This window comes from Prorops nasuta, unplaced genomic scaffold (assembly GCF_024137725.1).
Source record: "Prorops nasuta isolate Cenicafe-Biocafe unplaced genomic scaffold, Cenicafe_Pnas_1.2 PNAS00046, whole genome shotgun sequence".
Taxonomy (NCBI): Eukaryota; Metazoa; Arthropoda; class Insecta; order Hymenoptera; family Bethylidae; genus Prorops; species Prorops nasuta.
Genome location: NW_027116843.1, coordinates 643,199 through 670,711, shown reverse-complemented (window position 1 = coordinate 670,711; position 27,513 = coordinate 643,199).

Genomic DNA, 27,513 nt, shown 5'->3' with positions numbered 1-27,513 from the left:
GTGAGTTATCCTAGCCCCTTTATATGTACTCTCTGACCGCAAGTGAGTTACCGTAGTCCCATAGTTATACTCCCTGACCCCAAGTGAGTTATCCTAGCCCCTTTATATGAACTCTCTGACCGCAAGTGAGTTACCCTAGTCCAATATAAGTACTCCCTGACCCCAAGTGAGTTACCATAGCCCCTTTATAAGTATACCCTGACCCCAAGTGAGTTACCATAGCCCCATTATAAGTACTTTCAGAACCCAAGTGAGTTACCCTAGTCCCATATAAGTACTCCTTCACCCTAAGTGAGTTACCATAGCCCCTTTATTAATACTCCCTGACCCCAAGTGAGTTACCATATCACCTTTATAAGTACTCCCTGACTCCAACTGAGTTAACCTAGCCCAATTATATGTAGTCTCTGACCGCAAGTGAGTTACCGTAGTCCCAAAATAGTACTCCCTGACCCCAAGTGAGTTATCCTAGCCCTTTATATGTACTCTCTGACCGCAAGTGAGTTACCGTAGCGCCTTTATAAGTACTCCCTGAACCCAAGTGAGTTACCATAGCCCCTTTATAAGTACTCCCTGACCTTAAGCGAGTTACCATTGCCCCATTATAAGTACTCCCTGAACCCAAGTGAGTTACCATAGCCCCTTTATAAGTACTCCCTGACTCCAACTGAGTTATCCTAGCCCAATTATATGTAGTCTCTGACCGCAAGTGAGTTGACGTAGTCCGAAAATAGTACTCCCTGACCCCAAGTGAGTTATCCTAGCCCTTTATATGTACTCTCTGACCGCAAGTGAGTTACCGTAGCGCCTTTATAAGTACTCCCTGACCCCAAGTGAGTTACCATAGCCCCTTTATAAGTACATTCAGAACCCAAGTGAGTTACCCTAGTCCCTTATAAGTACTCACAGACACCAAGTGAGTTACCTTAGTCCCATGTAAGTACTCCTTGACCCTAAGTGAGTTACCATAGCCCCTTTATAAATACTCCCTGACCCCAAGTGAGTTACCATATCACCTTTATAAGTACTCCCTGACTCCAACTGAGTTATCCTAGCCCAATTATATGTAGTCTCTGACCGCAAGTGAGTTGACGTAGTCCGAAAATAGTACTCCCTGACCCCAAGTGAGTTATCCTAGCCCTTTATATGTACTCTCTGACCGCAAGTGAGTTACCGTAGCGCCTTTATAAGTACTCCCTGACCCCAAGTGAGTTACCATAGCCCCTTTATAAGTACTCCCTGACCTTAAGCGAGTTACCATTGCCCCATTATAAGTACTCCCTGAACCCAAGTGAGTTACCATAGCCCCTTTATAAGTACTCCCTGACCCCAACTGAGTTACCCTAGTCCAATATAAGTACTCCCTTACAACAATTGAGTTACCATAGCCCCTTTATAAGTACTCCCTGACCCCCAAATGTGTTACCTTAGTCCCATAAATGTACTCCCTGACCCCAAGTGAGTTACCCTGGTCCTATATAAGTACTCCCTGACCCCAAGTGAGTTATCCTAGCCCCTTTATATGTACTCTCTGACCTCAAGTGAGTTACCCTAGTCCAATATAAGTATTCTCTGACCGCAAGTGAGTTACCCTAGTCCCAAATAAGAAATCCCTGTCCCTAAGTGAGTACCCTAGTCCCAAATAAGTACTCCCTGACCCCTAGTGAGTTACCATAGCCCCTTTATAAATACTCCCTGACCCCAAGTGAGTTATCCTAGCCTCTTTGTATGTACTCTCTGACCGCAAGTGAGTTACCGTAGTCCCATAGTAGTACTCCCTGACCCCAAGTGAGTTATCCTAGCCCCTTTATATGAACTCTCTGATCGCAAGTGAGTTACCGTAGTCCCATAGTAGTACTCCCTGACCCCAAGTGAGTTATCCTAGCCCCTTTATATGAACTCTCTGACCGCAAGTGAATTACCCTAGTCCAATATAAGTACTCCCTGACCCCAAGTGAGTTACCGTAGCCCCTTTATAAGTATACCCTGACCCCAAGTGAGTTACCATAGCCCCATTATAAGTACTCTCTGACCCCAAGTGAGTTATCCTAGCCCCTTTATATGTACTCTCTGACCGCAAGTGAGTTACCCTAGTCCAATATAAGTACTCCCTGACCCCAATTGAGTTACCATAGCCCCTTTATAAGTACTCTCTGACCCCAAGTGAGTTACCATAGTCCCTTTATAAGTACTCCCTGACCCCAAGTGAGTTATCCTAGCCCCTTTATATGCACTCTCTGACCGCAAGTGAGTTATTCAAACCCCTTTATAAGTACTCCCTGAACCCAAGTGAGTTACCCTGGTCCTATATAAGTACTCCCTGACCCCAAGTGAGTTATCCTAGCCCCTTTATATGTACTCTCTGACCGCAAGTGAGTTACCCTAGTCCAATATAAGTATTCTCTGACCGCAAGTGAGTTACCCTAGTCCCAAATAAGAAATCCCTGTCCCTAAGTGAGTACCCTAGTCCCAAATAAGTACTCCCTGACCCCTAGTGAGTTACCATAGCCCCTTTATAAATACTCCCTGACCCCAAGTGAGTTATCCTAGCCCTTTATATGTACTCTCTGACCGCAAGTGAGTTACCGTAGCGCCTTTATAAGTACTCCCTGAACCCAAGTGAGTTACCATAGTCCAATATAAGTACTCCCTTACAACAATTGAGTTACCATAGCCCCTTTATATGTACTCTCTGACCGCAAGTGAGTTACCCTAGCCCCTTTATAAGTACTCCCTGACCCCCAAATGTGTTACCTTAGTCCCATAAATGTACTCCCTGACGCCAAGTGAGTTACCCTGGTCCTATATAAGTACTCCCTGACCCCAAGTGAGTTATCCTAGCCCCTTTATATGTACTCTCTGACCGCAAGTGAGTTACCCTAGTCCAATATAAGTATTCTCTGACCACAAGTGAGTTACCCTAGTCCCAAATAAGAAATCCCTGTCCCTAAGTGAGTACCCTAGTCCCAAATAAGTACTCCCTGACCCCTAGTGAGTTACCATAGCCCCTTTATAAATACTCCCTGACCCCAAGTGAGTAATCCTAGCCTCTTTGTATGTACTCTCTGACCGCAAGTCAATTATCCTAGCCCCTTTATATGTACTGCCAGACCCCAAGTGAGTTAACCTAGTCCCTTAATATGTACACCCTGGCCCCAAGTGAGTGACCCTGGTCCCATATAAGTACTCCCTGCCCCTAAGTGAGTTACCCTAGTCCCATATAAGTACTCCTTGACCCAATGTGAGTTACCCTAGCCCCTTTATAAGTACTCCCTGACCCCAAGTGAGTTACCATATCACCTTTATAAGTAGTCCCTGACCCCAAGTGAGTTATCCTAGCCCCTTTATATGTACTCTCTGACCGCAAGTGAGTTACCGTAGTCCCTTAGTAGTACTCCCTGACCCCAAGTGAGTTATCCTAGCCCCTTTATATGAACTCTCTGACCGCAAGTGAGTTACCCTAGTCCAATATAAGTACTCCCTGACCCCAAGTGAGTTACCGTAGCCCCTTTATAAGTATACCCTGACCCCAAGTGAGTTACCATAGCCCCATTATAAGTACTCTCTGACCCCAAGTGAGTTATCCTAGCCCCTTTATATGTACTCTCTGACCGCAAGTGAGTTACCCTAGTCCAATATAAGTACTCCCTGAACCCAATTGAGTTACCATAGCCCCTTTATAAGTACTCTCTGACCCCAAGTGAGTTACCATAGCCCCTTTATAAGTACTCCCTGACCCCAAGTGAGTTATCCTAGCCCCTTTATATGCACTCTCTGACCGCAAGTGAGTTATTCAAACCCCTTTATAAGTACTCCCTGAACCCAAGTGTGTTACATTAGCCCTTTATAAGTACTCCCCGACCCCAAGTGAGTTATCCTATCCCCTTTATATGTACACTCTGAACGCAAGTGAGTTATCCTAGCCCCTTTATATGTACAATCTGACCGCAAGTGAGTTATCCTAGCCCCTTTATAAGTACTCCCTGACCCCAAGTGTGTTACCCTAGTCTCATATATGTATTCCCTGAACCCAAGTGAGTTACCCTAGCCCCTTTATTAGTACTCCCTGACCCCAAGTGAGTTACCCTAATCCCATATAAGTACTCCCAGACCCCAAGTGAGTTACCCTAGCCCCTATATAAGTACTCCCTGACCCCAAGTGAGTTACCATATCACCTTTATAAGTCCTCTCTGGCCCCAAGTGAGTTACCATAGCCCCTTTATGAGTACTCCCTGACCCCAAGTAAGTTATCCTAGCCCCTTTATATGTACTCTCTGACCGCAAGTGAGTTACCCTAGTCCCATATAAGTACTCCCTGCCCCCAAGTGAGCTACCCTAGTCCCATATAAGTACTCCCTGACCCCAAGTGAGTTACCATATCACCTTTATAAGTACTCCCTGACCCCAAGTGAGTTACCATAGCCCCTTTATAAGTACTCCCTGACCCCCAAATGTGTTACCTTAGTCCCATAATTGTACTCCCTGACCCCAAGTGAGTTACCCTGGTCCTATATAAGTACTCTCTGACCCCAAGTGAGAACCCTAGTCCAAATAAGTACTCCCTGACCCCAAGTGAGTTACCATAGCCCCTTTATAAACACTCCCTGACCCCAAGTGAGTTATCCTAGCCTCTTTGTATGTACTATCTGACCGCAAGTCAATTATCCTAGCCCCTTTATATGTACTCCCAGACCCCCAGTGAGTTACCCTAGTACCCTTAATATGTACACCCTGGCCCCAAATGAGTGACCCTGGTCCCATATAAGTACTCCCTGCCCCCAAGTGAGTTACCCTAGTCCCATATAAGTACTCCTTGACCCAATGTGAGTTACCCTAGCCCCTTTATAAGTACTCCCCGACCCCAAGTGAGTTATCCTATCCCCTTTATATGTACTCTCTGACCGCAAGTGAGTTACCCTAGCCCCTTTATAAGTACTCCCTGACCCACAAATGTGTTACCTAAGTCCCATATATGTACACCCTGACCCCAAGTGAGTTATCCTAGCCCCTTTATATGTACACTCTGAACGCAAGTGAGTTATCCTAGCCCCTTTATATGTACAATCTGACCGCAAGTGAGTTATCCTAGTCCCTTATAAGTACTTCCTGACCCCGAGTGAGTTACCCTAGCCCCTATATAAGTACTCCCTGACCCCAAGTGAGTTACCATATCACCTTTATAAGTACTCCCTGGCACCAAGTGAGTTACCATAGCCCCTTTATGAGTACTCCCTGACCCCAAGTAAGTTATCCTAGCCCCTTTATATGTACTCTCTGACAGCAAGAGAGTTACCCTAGTCCAATATAAGTACTCCCTGACCCCAAGTGAGTTATCCTAGCCCCTTTATGTGCACTCTCTGACCGCAAGTGAGTTATTCAAACCCCTTTATAAGTACTCCCTGACCCCAAGTGTGTTACCCTAGTCCCATAGAAGTACTCCCTGACCCCAAGTGAGTTACCCTAATCCCATATAAGTACACCCAGACCACAAGTGAGTTACCCTAGTCCCATAGAAGTACTCCCTGACCCCAAGCGAGTTACCATATCACCTTTATAAGTACTCCCTGACCCCAAGTGAGTTACCATATCACCTTTATAAGAACTCCCTGACCCCAAGTGAGTTATCCTAGCCCATTTATATGTAGTCTCTGACCGCAAGTGAGTTACCGTAGTCCCAAAATAGTACTCCCTCACCCCAAGTGAGTTACCATAGCCCCTTTTAAAAGTACTCCCTGACCCCAAGTGAGTTATCATTGCCCCTTTATAATTACTCCCTGACCCCAAGTGTGTTACCCTAGTCTCATATAAGTACTCCCTGACCCCAAGTGAGTTATCCTAGCCCCTTTATATGCCCTCTCTGACCGCAAGTGAGTTATTAAAACCCCATTATTAGTACTCCCTGACCCCAAGTGAGTTATCCTATCCCCTTTATATGTACTCTCTGACCGCATGTGAGTTATCCTAGCCGCTTTATAAGTACTCCCTAACCCTCAAATGTGTTACCTTAGTCACATAAATGTACTCCCTGACCCCAAGTGAGTTATCATAGCCCCTATATATGTACTCTCTGACCGCAAGTGAGTTACCATAGCCCCTTTTTATGTACTCTCTGACCGCAAGTGAGTTACCCTAGTCCCTTATAAGTACTCCCTGACCCCAAGTGTGTTACCTTAGCCCCTTTATAAGTACTCCACGACCCCAATTGAGTTATCCTATCCCCTTTATATGTACTCTCTGACCGCAAGTGAATTACCCTAGCCCCTTTATATGTACTCCCTGCCCCCAAGTGAGTTACCCTAATCCCATAAAAGTACTCCCAGACCCCAAGTGAGTTACCCTAGTCCCATAGAAGTACTCCCAGATCCCAAGTGAGTTACCCTAGCCCTTATATAAGTACTCCCTGACTGCAAGTGAGTTATCCTAGCGCCTTTATATGTACTCTCTGACCGCAACTGAGTTACCCTAGTCCCATAGAAGTACTCCCTGACCCCAAGTGAGTTACCCTAATCCCATATAAGTACTCCCAGACCCCAAGTGAGTTACCCTAGCCCCTATATAAGTACTCCCTGCCCCCAAGTGAGTTATCATAGCCCCTATATATGTACTCTCTGACCGCAAGTGAGTTACCCTAGTCCCTTATAAGTACTCCCTGACCCCAAGTGAGTTACCCTAATCCCATATAAGTACTCCCAGACCCCAAGTGAGTTACCCTAGCCCCTATATAAGTACTCCCTGACCCCAAGTGAGTTATCATAGCCCCTATATATGTACTCTCTGACCGCAAGTGAGTTACCATAGCCCCTTTTTATGTACTCTCTGACCGCAAGTGAGTTACCCTAGTCCCTTATAAGTACTCCCTGACCCCAAGTGTGTTACCTTAGCCCCTTTATAAGTACTCCACGACCCCAAGTAAGTTATCCTAGCCCCTTTATATGTACTCTCTGACCGCAAGTGAGTTACCCTAGTCCCATATAAGTACTCCCTGCCCCCAAGTGAGTTACCATATCACCTTTATAAGTACTCTCTGGCCCCAAGTGAGTTACCATAGCCCCTTTATGAGTACTCCCTGACCCCAAGTGAGTTATCCTAGCCCCTTTATATGTACTCTCTGACCGCAAGTGAGTTACCCTAGTCCAATATAAGTATTCTCTGACCGCAAGTGAGTTACCCTAGTCCCAAATAAGAACTCCCTGTCCCTAAGTGAGAACCCTAGTCCCAAATAAGTACTCCCTGACCCCAAGTGAGTTACCATAGCCCCTTTAAAAAACACTCCCTGACCCCAAGTGAGTTATCCTAGCCTCTTTGTATGTACTCTCTGACCGCAAGTCAATTATCCTAGCCCCTTTATATGTACTCCCAGACCCCCAGTGAGTTACCCTAGTCCCTTAATATGTACACCCTGGCCCCAAATGAGTGACCCTGGTCCCATATAAGTACTCCCTGCCCCCAAGTGAGTTACCCTAGTCCCATATAAGTACTCCTTGACCCAATGTGAGTTACCCTAGCCCCTTTATAAGTACTCCCTGACCCCAAGTGAGTTACAATATCACCTTTATAAGTCCTCTCTGGCCCCAAGTGAGTTATCCTAGCCCCTTTATATGTACACTCTGACCGCATGTGAGTTACCGTAGTCCCATAGTAGTACTCCCTGACCCCAAGTGAGTTATCCTAGCCCCTTTATATGAACTCTCTGACCGCAAGTGAGTTACCCTAGTCCAATATAAGTACTCCCTGACCCCAAGTGAGTTACCGTAGCCCCTTTATAAGTATACCCTGACCCCAAGTGAGTTATCCTAGCCCCTTTATATGTACTCTCTGACCGCAAGTGAGTTACCCTAGTCCAATATAAGTACTCCCTGAACCCAATTGAGTTACCATAGCCCCTTTATAAGTACTCTCTGACCCCAAGTGAGTTACCATAGCCCCTTTATAAGTACTCCCTGACCCCAAGTGAGTTATCCTAGCCCCTTTATATGCACTCTCTGACCGCAAGTGAGTTATTCAAACCCCTTTATAAGTACTCCCTGAACCCAAGTGTGTTACATTAGCCCTTTATAATTACTCCCCGACCCCAAGTGAGTTATCCTATCCCCTTTATATGTACACTCTGAACGCAAGTGAGTTATCCTAGCCCCTTTATATGTACAATCTGACCGCAAGTGAGTTATCCTAGCCCCTTTATAAGTACTCCCTGACCCCAAGTGTGTTACCCTAGTCTCATATATGTATTCCCTGAACCCAAGTGAGTTACCTTAGTTCCATAGAGGTACTCCCTGACCCCAAATGAGTCACCCTAGCACCTTTATAAGTACTCCCTGACCCCAAGTTTGTTACCTTAGTCACATAAATGTACTCCCTGACCCCTAGTGAGTTATCCTATCCCCTTTATATGTACTCTCTGACCGCAAGTGAGTTACTTTAGCCCAATTATATGTACTCTCTGACCGCAAGTGAGTTACCCTAGCCGCTTTATATGTACTCCCAGACCCCAAGTGAGTTACCCTAGTCCCTTATAAGTACTTCCTGACTCCAAGTGAATTACCTTATCCCCTTAATAAGTACTCCCTGACCCCAAGTGTGCTACCCTAGTCTCATATATGTATTCCCTGAACCCAAGTGAGTTACCCTAGTCCTTTATAAGTACTCCCTGACCCCAAGTGTGTTACCTTAGCCCCTTTATAAGTAAACCCCGACCCCAAGTGAGTTACCCTATCCCCTTAATAAGTACTCCCTGACCCCAAGTGTGCTACCCTAGTCTCATATATGTATTCCCTGAACCCAAGTGAGTTACCCTAGTCCTTTATAAGTACTCCCTGACCCCAAGTGTGTTACCTTAGCCCCTTAATAAGTACACCCTCGCCCCAAGTGAGTTACCCTAGTCCCATATAAGTACTCCTTGATCCAAAGTGAGATACCCTAGCCCCTTTATTAGTACTCCCTGACCCCAAGTGAGTTACCCTGGTCCTATATAAGTACTCCCTGACCCCAAGTGATTTATCCTATCCCCTTTGTATGTACTCTCTGACCGCAAGTGAGTTACTTTATCCCAATTATGTGTACTCTTTGACCGCAAGTGAGTTACCCTAGCCGCTTTATATGTACTCCCAGACCCCTAGTGAGTAACCCTAGTCCCTTATAAGTACTTCCTGACCCCAAGTGAGTTAACCTATCCCCTTAATAAGTACACCCTGGACCCAAGTGAGTTACCCTAGTCCCATAGAAGTACTCCCTGACCCAAAGTGAGTTACCATATCACCTTTATAAGTACTCCCTGACCCCAAGTGAGTTACCATATCACCTTTATAAGTACTCCCTGACCCCAAGTGAGTTATCCTAGCCCATTTATATGTAGTCTCTGACCGCAAGTGAGTTACCATAGCCCCTTTATAAGTACTCCCTGACCCCAAGTGAGTTACCATAGCCCCTTTATAAGTACTCCCTGACCCCAAGTGAGTTATCCTATCCCCTTTATATGCACTCTCTGACCGCAAGTGAGTTATTCAAACCCCTTTATAAGTACTCCCTGACCCCAAGTGAGTTACCCTAGCACCTTTATAAGTACTCCCTGACCCCAAGTTTGTTTCCTTAGTCACATAAATGTACTCCCTGACCCCTAGTGAGTTATCCTATCCCCTTTATATGTACTCTCTGACCGCAAGTGAGTTACTTTAGCCCAATTATATGTACTCTCTGACCGCAAGTGAGTTACCCTAGCCGCTTTATATGTACTCCCAGACCCCAAGTGAGTAACCCTAGTCCCTTTATATGCACTCTCTGACCGCAAGTGAGTTTTTCAAACCCCTTTATAAGTACTCCCTGACCCCAAGTGTGTTACCCTAGTCCCATAGAAGTACTCCCTGACCCCAAGTTAGTTACCGTAGCCCCTTTATAAGTATACCCTGACCCCAAGTGAGTTACCATAGCCCCATTATAAGTACTCTCTGACCCCAAGTGAGTTATCCTAGCCCCTTTATATGTACTCTCTGACCGCAAGTGAGTTACCCTAGCCCCTTTATAAGTACTCCCTGACCCCCAAATGTGTTACCTTAGTCCCATGAATGTACTCCCTGACCCCAAATGAGTTATCCTAGCCCCTTAATAAGTACACCCTGGCCCCAAGTGCGCTACCCTAGTCTCATATATGCATTCCCTGAACCCAAGTGAGTTACCCTAGACCCTTATAAGTACTCCCTGACCCCAAGTGTGTTACCTTAGCCCCTTTATAAGTACTCCCCGACCCCAAGTGAGTTATCCTAACCCCTTTATATGTACTCTCTGACCCCAAGTATGTTACCTTAGCCCCTTTATAAGTAAACCCCGACCCCAAGTGAATTATCCTATCCCCTTTATATGTACTCTCTGACCGCAAGTGAGTTACTTTAGCCCAATTATATGTACTCTCTGACCGCAAGTGAGTTACCCTAGCCGCTTTATATGTACTCCCAGACCCCAAGTGAGTAACCCTAGTCCCTTTATTTGCACTCTCTGACCGCAAGTGAGTTTTTCAAACCCCTTTATAAGTACTCCCTGACCCCAAGTGAGTTACCGTAGCCCCTTTATAAGTATACCCTGACCCCAAGTGAGTTACCATAGCCCCATTATAAGTACTCTCTGACCCCAAGTGAGTTATCCTAGCCCCTTTATATGTACTCTCTGACCGTAAGTGAGTTACCCTAGTCCCTTATAAGTACTCCCTGACCCCAAGTGTGTTACCCTAGCCCCTTTATAAGTACTCCCTGACCCCCAAATATGTTACCTTAGTGCCATGAATGTACTCCTTGACCGGAAGTGAGTTATCCTAGCCCCTTTATAAGTACTCCCTGACACCAAGTGTGCTACCCTGGTCTCATATATGTATTCCCTGAACCCAAGTAAGTTACCCTAGTCCTTTATAAGTACTCCCTGACCCCAAGTGTGTTACCTTAGCCCCTTTATAAGTAAACCCCGACCCCAAGTGAATTATCCTATCCCCTTTATATGTACTCTCTGACCGCAAGTGAGTTACCCTAGCCCCTTTATAAGTACTCCCTCACCCCCAAATGTGTTACCCTGGTCCCGTATAAGTAATCAAAGACAACAAGTGAGTTACCCTAGTCCCATATAAGTACTCCTTGACCCAAAGTGAGATACCCTAGCCCCTTTATAAGTACTCCCTGACCCCAAGTGAGTTACCCTGGTCCTATATAAGTACTCCCTGACCCCAAGTGATTTATCCTAGCCCCTTTATATGTACTCTCTGACCGCAAGTGAGTTACCCTAGTCCAATATAAGTACTCCCTGACCCCTAGTGAGTTACCCTATATCCTTTATATGTAGTCTCTGACCGCAAGTGAGTTACCGTAGTCCCAAAATAGTACTCCCTCACCCCAAGTGAGTTACCATATCACCTTTATAAGTACTCCTTGACCCCACGTGAGTTATCCTAGCCCATTTATATGTAGTCTCTGACCGCAAGTGAGTTACTGTAGTCCCAAAATAGTACTCCCTCACCCCAAGTGAGATACCATAGCCCCTTTATAAGTACTCCCTGGCCCCAAGTGAGTTACCATAGCCCCTTTATGAGTACTCCCTGACCCCAAGTAAGTTATACTAGCCCCTTTATATGTACTCTCTGACCGCAAGTGAGTTACCGTAGTCCCAAAATAGTACTCCCTCACCCCAAGTGAGCTACCATAGCCCCTTTATAAGTACTCCCTGACCCCAAGTGAGTTACCATTGCCCCTTTATAAGTACTCCCTGATCCCAAGTGAGTTACCATAGCCCCTTTATAAGTACTCCCTGACCCCAAGTGTGTTACCCTAGTCTCATATAAGTACTCCCTGACCCCAAGTGAGTTATCCTAGCCCCTTTATATGCCCTCTCTGACCGCAAGTGAGTTATTAAAACCCCTTTATTAGTACTCCCTGACCCCAAGTGAGTTATCCTATCCCCTTTATATGTACTATCTGACCGCAAGTGAGTTATCCTAGCCCCTTTATAAGTACTCCCTGACCCTCAAATGTGTTACCTTAGTCCCATAAATGTACTCCCTGACCCCAAGTGAGTTATCCTAGCCAATTTATAAGTACTCCCTGACCCCAAGTGTGTTACCTTAGTCACATAAATGTACTCCCTGACCCCAAGTGAGTTATCATAGCCCCTATATATGTACTCTCTGACCACAAGTGAGTTACCATAGCCCTTTTTATGTACTCTCTGACCGCAAGTGAGTTACCCTAGTCCCTTATAAGTACTCCCTAACCCCAAGTGTGTTACCTTAGCCCCTTTATAAGTACTCCACGACCCCAATTGAGTTATCCTATCCCCATTATATGTACTCTCTGACCGCAAGTGAGTTACCCTAGCCCCTTTATATGTACTCCCTGACCCCAAGTGAGTTACCCTAATCCCATAAAAGTACTCCCAGACCCCAAGTGAGTTACCCTAGTGCCATAGAAGTACTCCCAGACCCCAAGTGAGTTACCCTAGCCCCTATATAAGTACTCCCTGACTGCAAGTGAGTTATCCTAGCGCCTTTATATGTACTCTCTGACCGCAACTGAGTTACCCTAGTCCCATAGAAGTACTCCCTGACCCCAAGTGAGTTACCCTAATCCCATATAAGTACTCCCAGACCCCAAGTGAGTTACCCTAGCCCCTATATAAGTACTCCCTGACCCCAAGTGAGTTACCATATCACCTTTATAAGTACTCCCTGACCCCAAGTGAGTTACCATAGCCCCTTTATAAGTACTCCCTGACCCCCAAATGTGTTACCTTAGTCCCAAAAATGTACTCCCTGACCCCAAGTGAGTTATCCTAGCCCCTTTATATGAACACTCTGACCGCAAGTGAGTTACCCTAGTCCAATATAAGTACTCCCTGACTCCAAGTGAGTTACCCTAGCCCCTTTATAAGTATACCCTGACCCCAAGTGAGTTACCATAGCCCCATTATAAGTACTCTCTGACTCCAAGTGAGTTATCCTAGCCCCTTTATATGTACTCTCTGACCGCAAGTGAGTTACCCTAGTCCAATATAAGTACTCCCTGAACCCAATTGAGTTACCATAGCCCCTTTATAAGTACTCTCTGACCCCAAGTGAGTTACCATAGCCCCTTTATAAGTACTCCCTGACCCCAAGTGAGTTATCCTAGCCCCTTTATATGCACTCTCTGACCGCAAGTAAGTTATTCAAACCCCTTTGTAAGTACTCCCTGAACCCAAGTGTGTTACCTTAGCCCTTTATAAGTACTCCCCGACCCCAAGTGAGTTATCCTATCCCCTTTATATGTACACTCTGAACGCAAGTGAGTTATCCTAGCCCCTTTATATGTACAATCTGACCGCAAGTGAGTTATCCTAGCCCCTTTATAAGTACTCCCTGACCCCAAGTGTGTTACCCTAGTCTCATATATGTATTCCCTGAACCCAAGTGAGTTACCTTAGTTCCATAGAGGTACTCCCTGACCCCAAATGAGTCACCCTAGCACCTTTATAAGTACTCCCTGACCCCAAGTTTGTTACCTTAGTCACATAAATGTACTCCCTGACCCCTAGTGAGTTATCTTATCCCCTTTATATGTACTCTCTGACCGCAAGTGAGTTACTTTAGCCCAATTATATGTACTCTCTGACCGCAAGTGAGTTACCCTAGCCGCTTTATATGTACTCCCAGACCCCAAGTGAGTTACCCTAGTCCCTTATAAGTACTTCCTGACCCCAAGTGAGTTACCCTATCCCCTTAATAAGTACACCCTGGCCCCAAGTGAGTTAGCCTGGTCCCATATAAGTACTCACAGACACCAAGTGTGTTACCTTAGAACCTTTATAAGTACTCCACGACCCCAATTGAGTTATCCTATCCCCTTTATATGTACTCTCTGACCGCAAGTGAGTTACCCTAGCCCCTTTATAAGTACTTCTTGACCCCCAAATGTGTTACCTTAGTCCCATGAATGTACTCCCTGACCCCAAGTGAGTTATCCTAGCCCCTTAATAAGTACACCCTGGCCCCAAGTGTGCTACCCTAGTCTCATATATGTATTCCCTGAACGCAAGTGAGTTACCCTAGTCCCTTATAAGTACTCCCTGACCCCAAGTGTGTTACCTTAGCCCCTTTATAAGTACTCCCCGACCCCAAGTGAGTTATCCTATCCCCTTTATATGTACTCTCGGACCGCAAGTGAGTTATCCTAGCCCCTTTATAAGTACTCCCTGACCCCAAGTGTGCTACCCTAGTCTCATATATGTATTCCCTGAACCCAAGTGAGTTACCCTAGTCCTTTATAAGTACTCCCTGACCCCAAGTGTGTTACCTTAGCCCCTTTATAAGTAAACCCCGACCCCAAGTGAGTTATCCTATCCCCTTTATATGTATTCTCTGACCGCAAGTTAGTTACCCTAGCCCCTTTATAAGTACTCCCTGACCCCCAAATGTGTTACCCTAGTCCCTTATAAGTACTCCCTGACCCCAAGTGAGTTATCCTAGCCCCTTAATAAGTACACCCTCGCCCCAAGTGAGTTACCCTAGTCCCATATAAGTACTCCTTGACCCAAAGTGAGATACCCTAGTCCCTTTATTAGTACTCCCTGACCCCAAGTGAGTTACCCTGGTCCTATATAAGTACTCCCTGACCCCAAGTGATTTATCCTAGCCCCTTTATATGTCCTCTCTGATCGCAAGTGAGTTACCCTAGTCCAATATAAGTACTCCCTGACCCCTAGTGAGTTACCATATCCCCTTTATATGTACTCTCTGACCGCAAGTGAGTTACTTTAGCCCAATTATGTGTACTCTCTGACCGCAAGTGAGTTACCCTAGCCCCTTTATAAGTACTCCCTGACCCCCAAATGTGTTACCCTAGTCCCTTATAAGTACTCCCTCACCCCAAGTGAGTTATCCTAGCCCCTTAATAAGTACACCCTCGCCAAAAGTGAGTTACCCTAGTCCCATATAAGTACTCCTTGACCCAAAGTGAGATACCCTAGCCCCTTTATTAGTACTCCCTGACCCCAAGTGAGTTACCCTGGTCCTATATAAGTACTCCCTGACCCCAAGTGATTTATCCTAGCCCCTTTATATGTACTCTCTGACCGCAAGTGAGTTACCCTAGTCCAATATAAGTACTCCCTGACCCCTAGTGAGTTACACTATCCCCTTTATATGTACTCTCTGACCGCAAGTGAGTTACCCTAGTCCAATATAAGTACTCCCAGACCCCAAGTGAGTTACCCTAGCCCCTATATAAGTACTCCCTGACCCAAGTGAGTTACCCTAGTCCCATAGAAGTACTCCCTGACCCAAAGTGAGTTACCATATCACCTTTATAAGTACTCCCTGACCCCAAGTGAGTTACCATATCACCTTTATAAGTACTCCCTGACCCCAAGTGAGTTATCCTAGCCCATTTATATGTAGTCTCTGACCGCAAGTGAGTTACCCTAATCCCATATAAGTACTCCCAGACCCCAAGTGAGTTACCCTAATCCCATATAAATACTCCCAGACCCCAAGTGAGTTACCATATCACCTTTATAAGTACTCCCTGACCCCAAGTGAGTTACCCTAATCCCATATAAATACTCCCAGACCCCAAGTGAGTTACCATATCACCTTTATAAGTACTCCCTGACCCAAGTGAGTTACCCTAGTCCCATAGAAGTACTCCCTCACCCCAAGTGATTTACCATAGCCCCTTTGTAAGTACTCCCTGACCCCAAGTGAGTTACCATAGCCCCTTTATAAGTACTCCCTGACCCCAAGTGAGTTATCCTATCCCCTTTATATGCACTCTCTGACCGCAAGTGAGTTATTCAAACCCCTTTATAAGTACTCCCTGAACCCAAGTGTGTTACCTTAGCCCCTTTATAAGTACTCCCCGACCCCAAGTGAGTTACCCTACCCCCTGTATAAGTACTCCCTGACCCCCAAATGTGTTACCTTAGTCCCATAAATGTACTCCCTGACCCCAAGTGAGTTATCCTAGCCCCTTTATATGTACACTCTGAACGCAAGTGAGTTATCCTAGCCCCTTTATATGTACAATCTGACCGCAAGTGAGTTATCCTAGCCCCTTTATAAGTACTCCCTGACCCCAACTGTGTTACCCTAGTCTCATATATGTATTCCCTGAACCCAAGTGAGTTACCTTATTTCCATAGAGGTACTCCCTGACCCTAAATGAGTCACCCTAGCACCTTTATAAGTACTCCCCGACCCCAAGTGAGTTATCCTATCCCCTTTATATGTACTCTCTGACCGCAAGTGAGTTACCCTAGCCCCTGTATAAGTACTCCCTGACCCCCAAATGTGTTACCTTAGTCCCATAAATGTACTCCCTGACCGCAAGTGGGTTACCCTAGCCGCTTTATATGTACTCCCAGACCCCAAGTGAGTTACCCTAGTCCCTTTATATGCACTCTCTGACCGCAAATGAGTTTTTCAAACCCCTTTATAAGTACTCCCTGACCCCAAGTGTGTTACCCTAGTCCCATATAAGTACTCCCTGACCCCAAGTGTGTTACCCTAATCCCATATAAATACTCCCAGACCCCAAGTGAGTTACCCTAGCCCCTATATAAGTACTCCCTGACCCCAAGTGAGTTACCATAGCCCCTTTATGAGTACTCTCTTACCCCAAGTGAGTTACCATAGCCCCTTTATAAGTACTCCCTGACCCCAAGTGAGTTATCTTAGCCCCTTTATATGCACTCTCTGACCGCAAGTGAGTTATTCAAACCCCTTTATAAGTACTCCCTGACCCCAAGTGTGTTACCCTAGTCCCATATAAGTACTCCCTGACCCCAAGTGTGTTACCCTAATCCCATATAAATACTCCCAGACCCCAAGTGAGTTACCCTAGCCCCTATATAAGTACTCCCTGACCCCAAGTGAGTTACCCTAATCCCATAGAAGTACTCCATGACCCCAATTGAGTTGCCATATCACCTTTATAAGTACTCCCTGTGACCAAGTGAGTTACCATAGCCCCTTTATGAGTACTCCCTGACCCCAAGTAAATTATCCTAGCCCCTTTATATGTACTCTCTGACCGCAAGTGAGTTACCCTAGTCCAATATAAGTACTCCCTGGCCCCAAGTGTGTTACCATAGCCCCTTTATGAGTACTCCCTGACCCCAAGTGAGTTACCATTGCCCCTTTATAATTACTCCCTGAACCCAAGTGAGTTACCATAGCCCCTTTATAAGTACTCCCTGACCCCAAGTGTGTTACCCTAGTCTCATATAAGTACTCCCTGACCCCAAGTGAGTTATCCTAGCCCATTTATATGCACTCTCTGACCGCAAGTGAGTTATTAAAACCCCTTTATAAGTACTCCCTGACCCCAAGTGAGTTATCCTATCCCCTTTATATGTACTCTCTGACCGCAAGTGAGATACCCTAGCCCCTTTATAAGTACTCCCTGACCCCCAAATGTGTTACCGTAGTCCCATAAATGTACTCCCTGACCCCAAGTGAGTTATCCTAGCCAATTTATAAGTACTCCCTGACCCCAAGTGTGTTATCTTAGTCACATAAATGTACTCCCTGACCCCAAGTGAGTTATCCTAGCCCCTTAATAAGTACTCCCTGACACAAAGTGTGCTACCCTGGTCTCATATATGTATTCCCTGAACCCAAATGAGTTACCCTAGTCCTTTATAAGTACTCCCTGACCCCAAGTGTGTTACCTTAGCCCCTTTATAAGTAAACTCCGACCCCAAGTGAGTTATCCTATCCCCTTTATATGTACTCTCTGACCGCAAGTGAGTTACCCTAGCCCCTTTATAAGTACTCCCTGACACCCAAATATGTTACCCTGGTCCCATATAAGTACTCAAAGACACCAAGTGAGTTACCCTAGTCCCATATAAGTACTCCTTGACCCAAAGTGAGATACCCTAGCCCCTTTATAAGTACTCCCTGACCCCAAGTGTTTTACCCTGGTCCTATATAAGTACTCCCTGACCCCAAGTGATTTATCCTATCCCCTTTATATGTACTCTCTGACCGCAAGTGAGTTACCCTAGTCCAATATAAGTACTCCCTGACCCCTAGTGAGTTACCCTATCCCCTTTATATGTACTCTCTGACCGCAAGTGAGTTACCCTAGCCCCTTTATAAGTACTCCCTGACCCCCAAATGTGTTACCTTAATCCCATAAATGTACTCCCTGACCCCAAGTGAGTTATCCTAGCCCCTTTATATGTACACTCTGAACGCAAGTGAGTTATCCTAGCCCCTTTATATGTACAATCTGGCCGCAAGTGAGTTATCCTAGCCCCTTTATAAGTACTCCCTGACCCCAAGTGTGTTACCCTAGTCTCATATATGTATTCCCTGAACCCAAGTGAGTTACCTTAGTTCCATAGAGGTACTCCCTGACCCCAAATGAGTCACCCTAGCACCTTTATAAGTACTCCCTGACCCCAAGTTTGTTACCTTAGTCACATAAATGTACTCCCTGACCCCTAGTGAGTTATCCTATCCCCTTTATATGTACTCTCTGACCGCAAGTGAGTTACCCTAGCCGCTTTATATGTACTCCCAGACCCCAAGTGAGTTACCCTAGTCCCTTATAAGTACTTCCTGACCCCAAGTGAATTACCCTATCCCCTTAATAAGTACACCCTGGCCCCAAGTGAGTTACCCTGGTTCCATATAAGTACTCACAGACACCAAGTGAGTTACCCTAGTCCCATATAAGTACTCCTTGACCCACAGTGTGTTACCCTAGCCCCTTTATATGTACTCCCTGACCCCAAGTGAGTTACCCTAATCCCATATAAGTACTCCCAGACCCCAAGTGAGTTACCCTAATCCCATATAAATACTCCCAGACCCCAAGTGAGTTACCCTAGCCCCTATATAAGTACTCCCTGACCCAAGTGAGTTACCCTAGTCCCATAGAAGTACTCCCTGACCCCAAGTGAGTTACCATATCACCTTTATAAGTACTCCCTGACCCCAAGTCAGTTACCATATCACCTTTATAAGTACTCCCTGACCCCACGTGAGTTATCCTAGCCCCTTTATATGTACTCTCTGACCGCAAGTTAGTTACCATAGCCCCTTTTTATGTACTCTCTGACCGCAAGTGAGTTACCATAGCCCCTTTATAAGTACTCCCTGACCCCAAGTGAGTTACCATAGCCACTTTATAAGTACCCCCGACCCCAAGTGAGTTATCCTATCCCCTTTACATGTACTCTCTGACCGCAAGTGAGTTACCCTAGCCCCTTTATAAGTACTCCTTGACCCCCAAATGTGTTACCTTAGTCCCATGAATGTACTCCCTGACCCCAAGTGAGTTATCCTAGCCCCTTAATAAGTACACCCTGGCCCCAAGTGTGCTACCCTAGTCTCATATATGTATTCCCTGAACCCAAGTGAGTTAGCCTGGTCCCATATAAGTACTCACAGACACCAAGTGTGTTACCTTAGCCCCTTTATAAGTACTCCACGACCCCAATTGAGTTATCCTATCCCCTTTATATGTACTCTCTGACCGCAAGTGAGTTACCCTAGCCCCTTTATAAGTACTTCTTGACCCCCAAATGTGTTACCTTAGTCCCATGAATGTACTCCCTGACCCCAAGTGAGTTATCCTAGCCCCTTAATAAGTACACCCTGGCCCCAAGTGTGCTACCCTAGTCTCATATATGTATTCCCTGAACGCAAGTGAGTTACCCTAGTCCCTTATAAGTACTCCCTGACCCCAAGTGTGTTACCTTAGCCCCTTTATAAGTACTCCCCGACCCCAAGTGAGTTATCCTATCCCCTTTATATGTACTCTCGGACCGCAAGTGAGTTATCCTAGCCCCTTTATAAGTACTCCCTGACCCCAAGTGTGCTACCCTAGTCTCATATATGTATTCCCTGAACCCAAGTGAGTTACCCTAGTCCTTTATAAGTACTCCCTGACCCCAAGTGTGTTACCTTAGCCCCTTTATAAGTAAACCCCGACCCCAAGTGAGTTATCCTATCCCCTTTATATGTATTCTCTGACCGCAAGTGAGTTACCCTAGCCCCTTTATAAGTACTCCCTGACCCCCAAATGTGTTACCCTAGTCCCTTATATGTACTCCCTGACCCCAAGTGAGTTATCCTAGCCCCTTAATAAGTACACCCTCGCCCCAAGTGAGTTACCCTAGTCCCATATAAGTACTCCTTGACCCCAAGTGAGTTATCCTAGCCCCTTTATATGTACTCCCAGACCCCCAGTGAGTTACCCTAGTCCCTTAATATGTACACCCTGGCCCCAAGTGAGTGACCCTGGTCCCATATAAGTACTCCCTGCCCCCAAGTGAGTTACCCTAGTCCCATATAAGTACTCCTTGACCCAATGTGAGTTACCCTAGCCCCTTTATAAGTACTCCCTGACCCCAAGTGAGTTACCATATCACCTTTATAAGTACTCCCTGACCCCATGTGAGTTATCCTAGCCCCTTTATATGTACTCTCTGACCGCAAGTGAGTTACCGTAGTCCCATAGTAGTACTCCCTGACCCCAAGTGAGTTATCCTAGCCCCTTTATATGAACACTCTGACCGCAAGTGAGTTACCCTAGTCCAATATAAGTACTCCCTGACCCCAAGTGAGTTACCCTAGCCCCTTTATAAGTATACCCTGACCCCAAGTGAGTTACCATAGCCCCATTATAAGTACTCTCTGACTCCAAGTGAGTTATCCTAGCCCCTTTATATGTACTCTCTGACCGCAAGTGAGTTACCCTAGTCCAATATAAGTACTCCCTGAACCCAATTGAGTTACCATAGCCCCTTTATAAGTACTCTCTGACCCCAAGTGAGTTACCATAGCCCCTTTATAAGTACTCCCTGACCCCAAGTGAGTTATCCTAGCCCCTTTATATGCACTCTCTGACCGCAAGTGAGTTATTCAAACCCCTTTGTAAGTACTCCCTGAACCCAAGTGTGTTACCTTAGCCCTTTATAAGTACTCCCCGACCCCAAGTGAGTTATCCTATCCCCTTTATATGTACACTCTGAACGCAAGTGAGTTATCCTAGCCCCTTTATATGTACAATCTGACCGCAAGTGAGTTATCCTAGCCCCTTTATAAGTACTCCCTGACCCCAAGTGTGTTACCCTAGTCTCATATATGTATTCCCTGAACCCAAGTGAGTTACCTTAGTTCCATAGAGGTACTCCCTGACCCCAAATGAGTCACCCTAGCACCTTTATAAGTACTCCCTGACCCCAAGTTTGTTACCTTAGTCACATAAATGTACTCCCTGACCCCTAGTGAGTTATCTTATCCCCTTTATATGTACTCTCTGACCGCAAGTGAGTTACTTTAGCCCAATTATATGTACTCTCTGACCGCAAGTGAGTTACCCTAGCCGCTTTATATGTACTCCCAGACCCCAAGTGAGTTACCCTAGTCCCTTATAAGTACTTCCTGACCCCAAGTGAGTTACCCTATCCCCTTAATAAGTACACCCTGGCCCCAAGTGAGTTAGCCTGGTCCCATATAAGTACTCACAGACACCAAGTGTGTTACCTTAGAACCTTTATAAGTACTCCACGACCCCAATTGAGTTATCCTATCCCCTTTATATGTACTCTCTGACCGCAAGTAAGTTACCCTAGCCCCTTTTATAAGTACTTCTTGACCCCCAAATGTGTTACCTTAGTCCCATGAATGTACTCCCTGACCCCAAGTGAGTTATCCTAGCCCCTTAATAAGTACACCCTGGCCCCAAGTGTGCTACCCTAGTCTCATATATGTATTCCCTGAACGCAAGTGAGTTACCCTAGTCCCTTATAAGTACTCCCTGACCCCAAGTGTGTTACCTTAGCCCCTTTATAAGTACTCCCCGACCCCAAGTGAGTTATCCTATCCCCTTTATATGTACTCTCGGACCGCAAGTGAGTTATCCTAGCCCCTTTATAAGTACTCCCTGACCCCAAGTGTGCTACCCTAGTCTCATATATGTATTCCCTGAACCCAAGTGAGTTACCCTAGTCCTTTATAAGTACTCCCTGACCCCAAGTGTGTTACCTTAGCCCCTTTATAAGTAAACCCCGACCCCAAGTGAGTTATCCTATCCCCTTTATATGTATTCTCTGACCGCAAGTTAGTTACCCTAGCCCCTTTATAAGTACTCCCTGACCCCCAAATGTGTTACCCTAGTCCCTTATAAGTACTCCCTGACCCCAAGTGAGTTATCCTAGCCCCTTAATAAGTACACCCTCGCCCCAAGTGAGTTACCCTAGTCCCATATAAGTACTCCTTGACCCAAAGTGAGATACCCTAGTCCCTTTATTAGTACTCCCTGACCCCAAGTGAGTTACCCTGGTCCTATATAAGTACTCCCTGACCCCAAGTGATTTATCCTAGCCCCTTTATATGTCCTCTCTGATCGCAAGTGAGTTACCCTAGTCCAATATAAGTACTCCCTGACCCCTAGTGAGTTACCATATCCCCTTTATATGTACTCTCTGACCGCAAGTGAGTTACTTTAGCCCAATTATGTGTACTCTCTGACCGCAAGTGAGTTACCCTAGCCCCTTTATAAGTACTCCCTGACCCCCAAATGTGTTACCCTAGTCCCTTATAAGTACTCCCTCACCCCAAGTGAGTTATCCTAGCCCCTTAATAAGTACACCCTCGCCAAAAGTGAGTTACCCTAGTCCCATATAAGTACTCCTTGACCCAAAGTGAGATACCCTAGCCCCTTTATTAGTACTCCCTGACCCCAAGTGAGTTACCCTGGTCCTATATAAGTACTCCCTGACCCCAAGTGATTTATCCTAGCCCCTTTATATGTACTCTCTGACCGCAAGTGAGTTACCCTAGTCCAATATAAGTACTCCCTGACCCCTAGTGAGTTACACTATCCCCTTTATATGTACTCTCTGACCGCAAGTGAGTTACCCTAGTCCAATATAAGTACTCCCAGACCCCAAGTGAGTTACCCTAGCCCCTATATAAGTACTCCCTGACCCAAGTGAGTTACCCTAGTCCCATAGAAGTACTCCCTGACCCAAAGTGAGTTACCATATCACCTTTATAAGTACTCCCTGACCCCAAGTGAGTTACCATATCACCTTTATAAGTACTCCCTGACCCCAAGTGAGTTATCCTAGCCCATTTATATGTAGTCTCTGACCGCAAGTGAGTTACCCTAATCCCATATAAGTACTCCCAGACCCCAAGTGAGTTACCCTAATCCCATATAAATACTCCCAGACCCCAAGTGAGTTACCATATCACCTTTATAAGTACTCCCTGACCCCAAGTGAGTTACCCTAATCCCATATAAATACTCCCAGACCCCAAGTGAGTTACCATATCACCTTTATAAGTACTCCCTGACCCAAGTGAGTTACCCTAGTCCCATAGAAGTACTCCCTCACCCCAAGTGATTTACCATAGCCCCTTTGTAAGTACTCCCTGACCCCAAGTGAGTTACCATAGCCCCTTTATAAGTACTCCCTGACCCCAAGTGAGTTATCCTATCCCCTTTATATGCACTCTCTGACCGCAAGTGAGTTATTCAAACCCCTTTATAAGTACTCCCTGAACCCAAGTGTGTTACCTTAGCCCCTTTATAAGTACTCCCCGACCCCAAGTGAGTTACCCTACCCCCTGTATAAGTACTCCCTGACCCCCAAATGTGTTACCTTAGTCCCATAAATGTACTCCCTGACCCCAAGTGAGTTATCCTAGCCCCTTTATATGTACACTCTGAACGCAAGTGAGTTATCCTAGCCCCTTTATATGTACAATCTGACCGCAAGTGAGTTATCCTAGCCCCTTTATAAGTACTCCCTGACCCCAAGTGTGTTACCCTAGTCTCATATATGTATTCCCTGAACCCAAGTGAGTTACCTTATTTCCATAGAGGTACTCCCTGACCCTAAATGAGTCACCCTAGCACCTTTATAAGTACTCCCCGACCCCAAGTGAGTTATCCTATCCCCTTTATATGTACTCTCTGACCGCAAGTGAGTTACCCTAGCCCCTGTATAAGTACTCCCTGACCCCCAAATGTGTTACCTTAGTCCCATAAATGTACTCCCTGACCGCAAGTGGGTTACCCTAGCCGCTTTATATGTACTCCCAGACCCCAAGTGAGTTACCCTAGTCCCTTTATATGCACTCTCTGACCGCAAATGAGTTTTTCAAACCCCTTTATAAGTACTCCCTGACCCCAAGTGTGTTACCCTAGTCCCATATAAGTACTCCCTGACCCCAAGTGTGTTACCCTAATCCCATATAAATACTCCCAGACCCCAAGTGAGTTACCCTAGCCCCTATATAAGTACTCCCTGACCCCAAGTGAGTTACCATAGCCCCTTTATGAGTACTCTCTTACCCCAAGTGAGTTACCATAGCCCCTTTATAAGTACTCCCTGACCCCAAGTGAGTTATCTTAGCCCCTTTATATGCACTCTCTGACCGCAAGTGAGTTATTCAAACCCCTTTATAAGTACTCCCTGACCCCAAGTGTGTTACCCTAGTCCCATATAAGTACTCCCTGACCCCAAGTGTGTTACCCTAATCCCATATAAATACTCCCAGACCCCAAGTGAGTTACCCTAGCCCCTATATAAGTACTCCCTGACCCCAAGTGAGTTACCCTAATCCCATAGAAGTACTCCATGACCCCAATTGAGTTGCCATATCACCTTTATAAGTACTCCCTGTGACCAAGTGAGTTACCATAGCCCCTTTATGAGTACTCCCTGACCCCAAGTAAATTATCCTAGCCCCTTTATATGTACTCTCTGACCGCAAGTGAGTTACCCTAGTCCAATATAAGTACTCCCTGGCCCCAAGTGTGTTACCATAGCCCCTTTATGAGTACTCCCTGACCCCAAGTGAGTTACCATTGCCCCTTTATAATTACTCCCTGAACCCAAGTGAGTTACCATAGCCCCTTTATAAGTACTCCCTGACCCCAAGTGTGTTACCCTAGTCTCATATAAGTACTCCCTGACCCCAAGTGAGTTATCCTAGCCCATTTATATGCACTCTCTGACCGCAAGTGAGTTATTAAAACCCCTTTATAAGTACTCCCTGACCCCAAGTGAGTTATCCTATCCCCTTTATATGTACTCTCTGACCGCAAGTGAGATACCCTAGCCCCTTTATAAGTACTCCCTGACCCCCAAATGTGTTACCGTAGTCCCATAAATGTACTCCCTGACCCCAAGTGAGTTATCCTAGCCAATTTATAAGTACTCCCTGACCCCAAGTGTGTTATCTTAGTCACATAAATGTACTCCCTGACCCCAAGTGAGTTATCCTAGCCCCTTAATAAGTACTCCCTGACACAAAGTGTGCTACCCTGGTCTCATATATGTATTCCCTGAACCCAAATGAGTTACCCTAGTCCTTTATAAGTACTCCCTGACCCCAAGTGTGTTACCTTAGCCCCTTTATAAGTAAACTCCGACCCCAAGTGAGTTATCCTATCCCCTTTATATGTACTCTCTGACCGCAAGTGAGTTACCCTAGCCCCTTTATAAGTACTCCCTGACACCCAAATATGTTACCCTGGTCCCATATAAGTACTCAAAGACACCAAGTGAGTTACCCTAGTCCCATATAAGTACTCCTTGACCCAAAGTGAGATACCCTAGCCCCTTTATAAGTACTCCCTGACCCCAAGTGTTTTACCCTGGTCCTATATAAGTACTCCCTGACCCCAAGTGATTTATCCTAGCCCCTTTATATGTACTCTCTGACCGCAAGTGAGTTACCCTAGTCCAATATAAGTACTCCCTGACCCCTAGTGAGTTACCCTATCCCCTTTATATGTACTCTCTGACCGCAAGTGAGTTACCCTAGCCCCTTTATAAGTACTCCCTGACCCCCAAATGTGTTACCTTAATCCCATAAATGTACTCCCTGACCCCAAGTGAGTTATCCTAGCCCCTTTATATGTACACTCTGAACGCAAGTGAGTTATCCTAGCCCCTTTATATGTACAATCTGGCCGCAAGTGAGTTATCCTAGCCCCTTTATAAGTACTCCCTGACCCCAAGTGTGTTACCCTAGTCTCATATATGTATTCCCTGAACCCAAGTGAGTTACCTTAGTTCCATAGAGGTACTCCCTGACCCCAAATGAGTCACCCTAGCACCTTTATAAGTACTCCCTGACCCCAAGTTTGTTACCTTAGTCACATAAATGTACTCCCTGACCCCTAGTGAGTTATCCTATCCCCTTTATATGTACTCTCTGACCGCAAGTGAGTTACCCTAGCCGCTTTATATGTACTCCCAGACCCCAAGTGAGTTACCCTAGTCCCTTATAAGTACTTCCTGACCCCAAGTGAATTACCCTATCCCCTTAATAAGTACACCCTGGCCCCAAGTGAGTTACCCTGGTTCCATATAAGTACTCACAGACACCAAGTGAGTTACCCTAGTCCCATATAAGTACTCCTTGACCCACAGTGTGTTACCCTAGCCCCTTTATATGTACTCCCTGACCCCAAGTGAGTTACCCTAATCCCATATAAGTACTCCCAGACCCCAAGTGAGTTACCCTAATCCCATATAAATACTCCCAGACCCCAAGTGAGTTACCCTAGCCCCTATATAAGTACTCCCTGACCCAAGTGAGTTACCCTAGTCCCATAGAAGTACTCCCTGACCCCAAGTGAGTTACCATATCACCTTTATAAGTACTCCCTGTCCCCAAGTCAGTTACCATATCACCTTTATAAGTACTCCCTGACCCCACGTGAGTTATCCTAGCCCCTTTATATGTACTCTCTGACCGCAAGTTAGTTACCATAGCCCCTTTTTATGTACTCTCTGACCGCAAGTGAGTTACCATAGCCCCTTTATAAGTACTCCCTGACCCCAAGTGAGTTACCATAGCCACTTTATAAGTACCCCCGACCCCAAGTGAGTTATCCTATCCCCTTTACATGTACTCTCTGACCGCAAGTGAGTTACCCTAGCCCCTTTATAAGTACTCCTTGACCCCCAAATGTGTTACCTTAGTCCCATGAATGTACTCCCTGACCCCAAGTGAGTTATCCTAGCCCCTTAATAAGTACACCCTGGCCCCAAGTGTGCTACCCTAGTCTCATATATGTATTCCCTGAACCCAAGTGAGTTACCCTAGTCCCTTATAAGTACTCCCTGACCCCAAGTGTGTTACCTTAGCCACTTTATAAGTACTCCCCGACCCCAAGTGAGTTATCCAATCCCCTTTATATGTACTCTCTGACCGCAAGTGAGTTACCCTAACCCCTTTATAAGTACTCCCTGACCCCCAAATGTGTTACCCTGGTCCCATATAAGTACTCAAAGACACCAAGTGTGTTACCCTAGTCCCATATAAGTACTCCTTGACCCAAAGTGAGATACCCTAGCCCCTTTATAAGTACTCCCTGACCCCAAGTGAGTTACCCTGGTCCTATATAAGTACTCCCTGACCCCATGTGATTTATCCTAGCCCCTTTATATGTACTCTCTGACCGCAAGTGAGTTACCCTAGTCCAATATAAGTACTCCCTGACCCCTAGTGAGTTACCCTATCC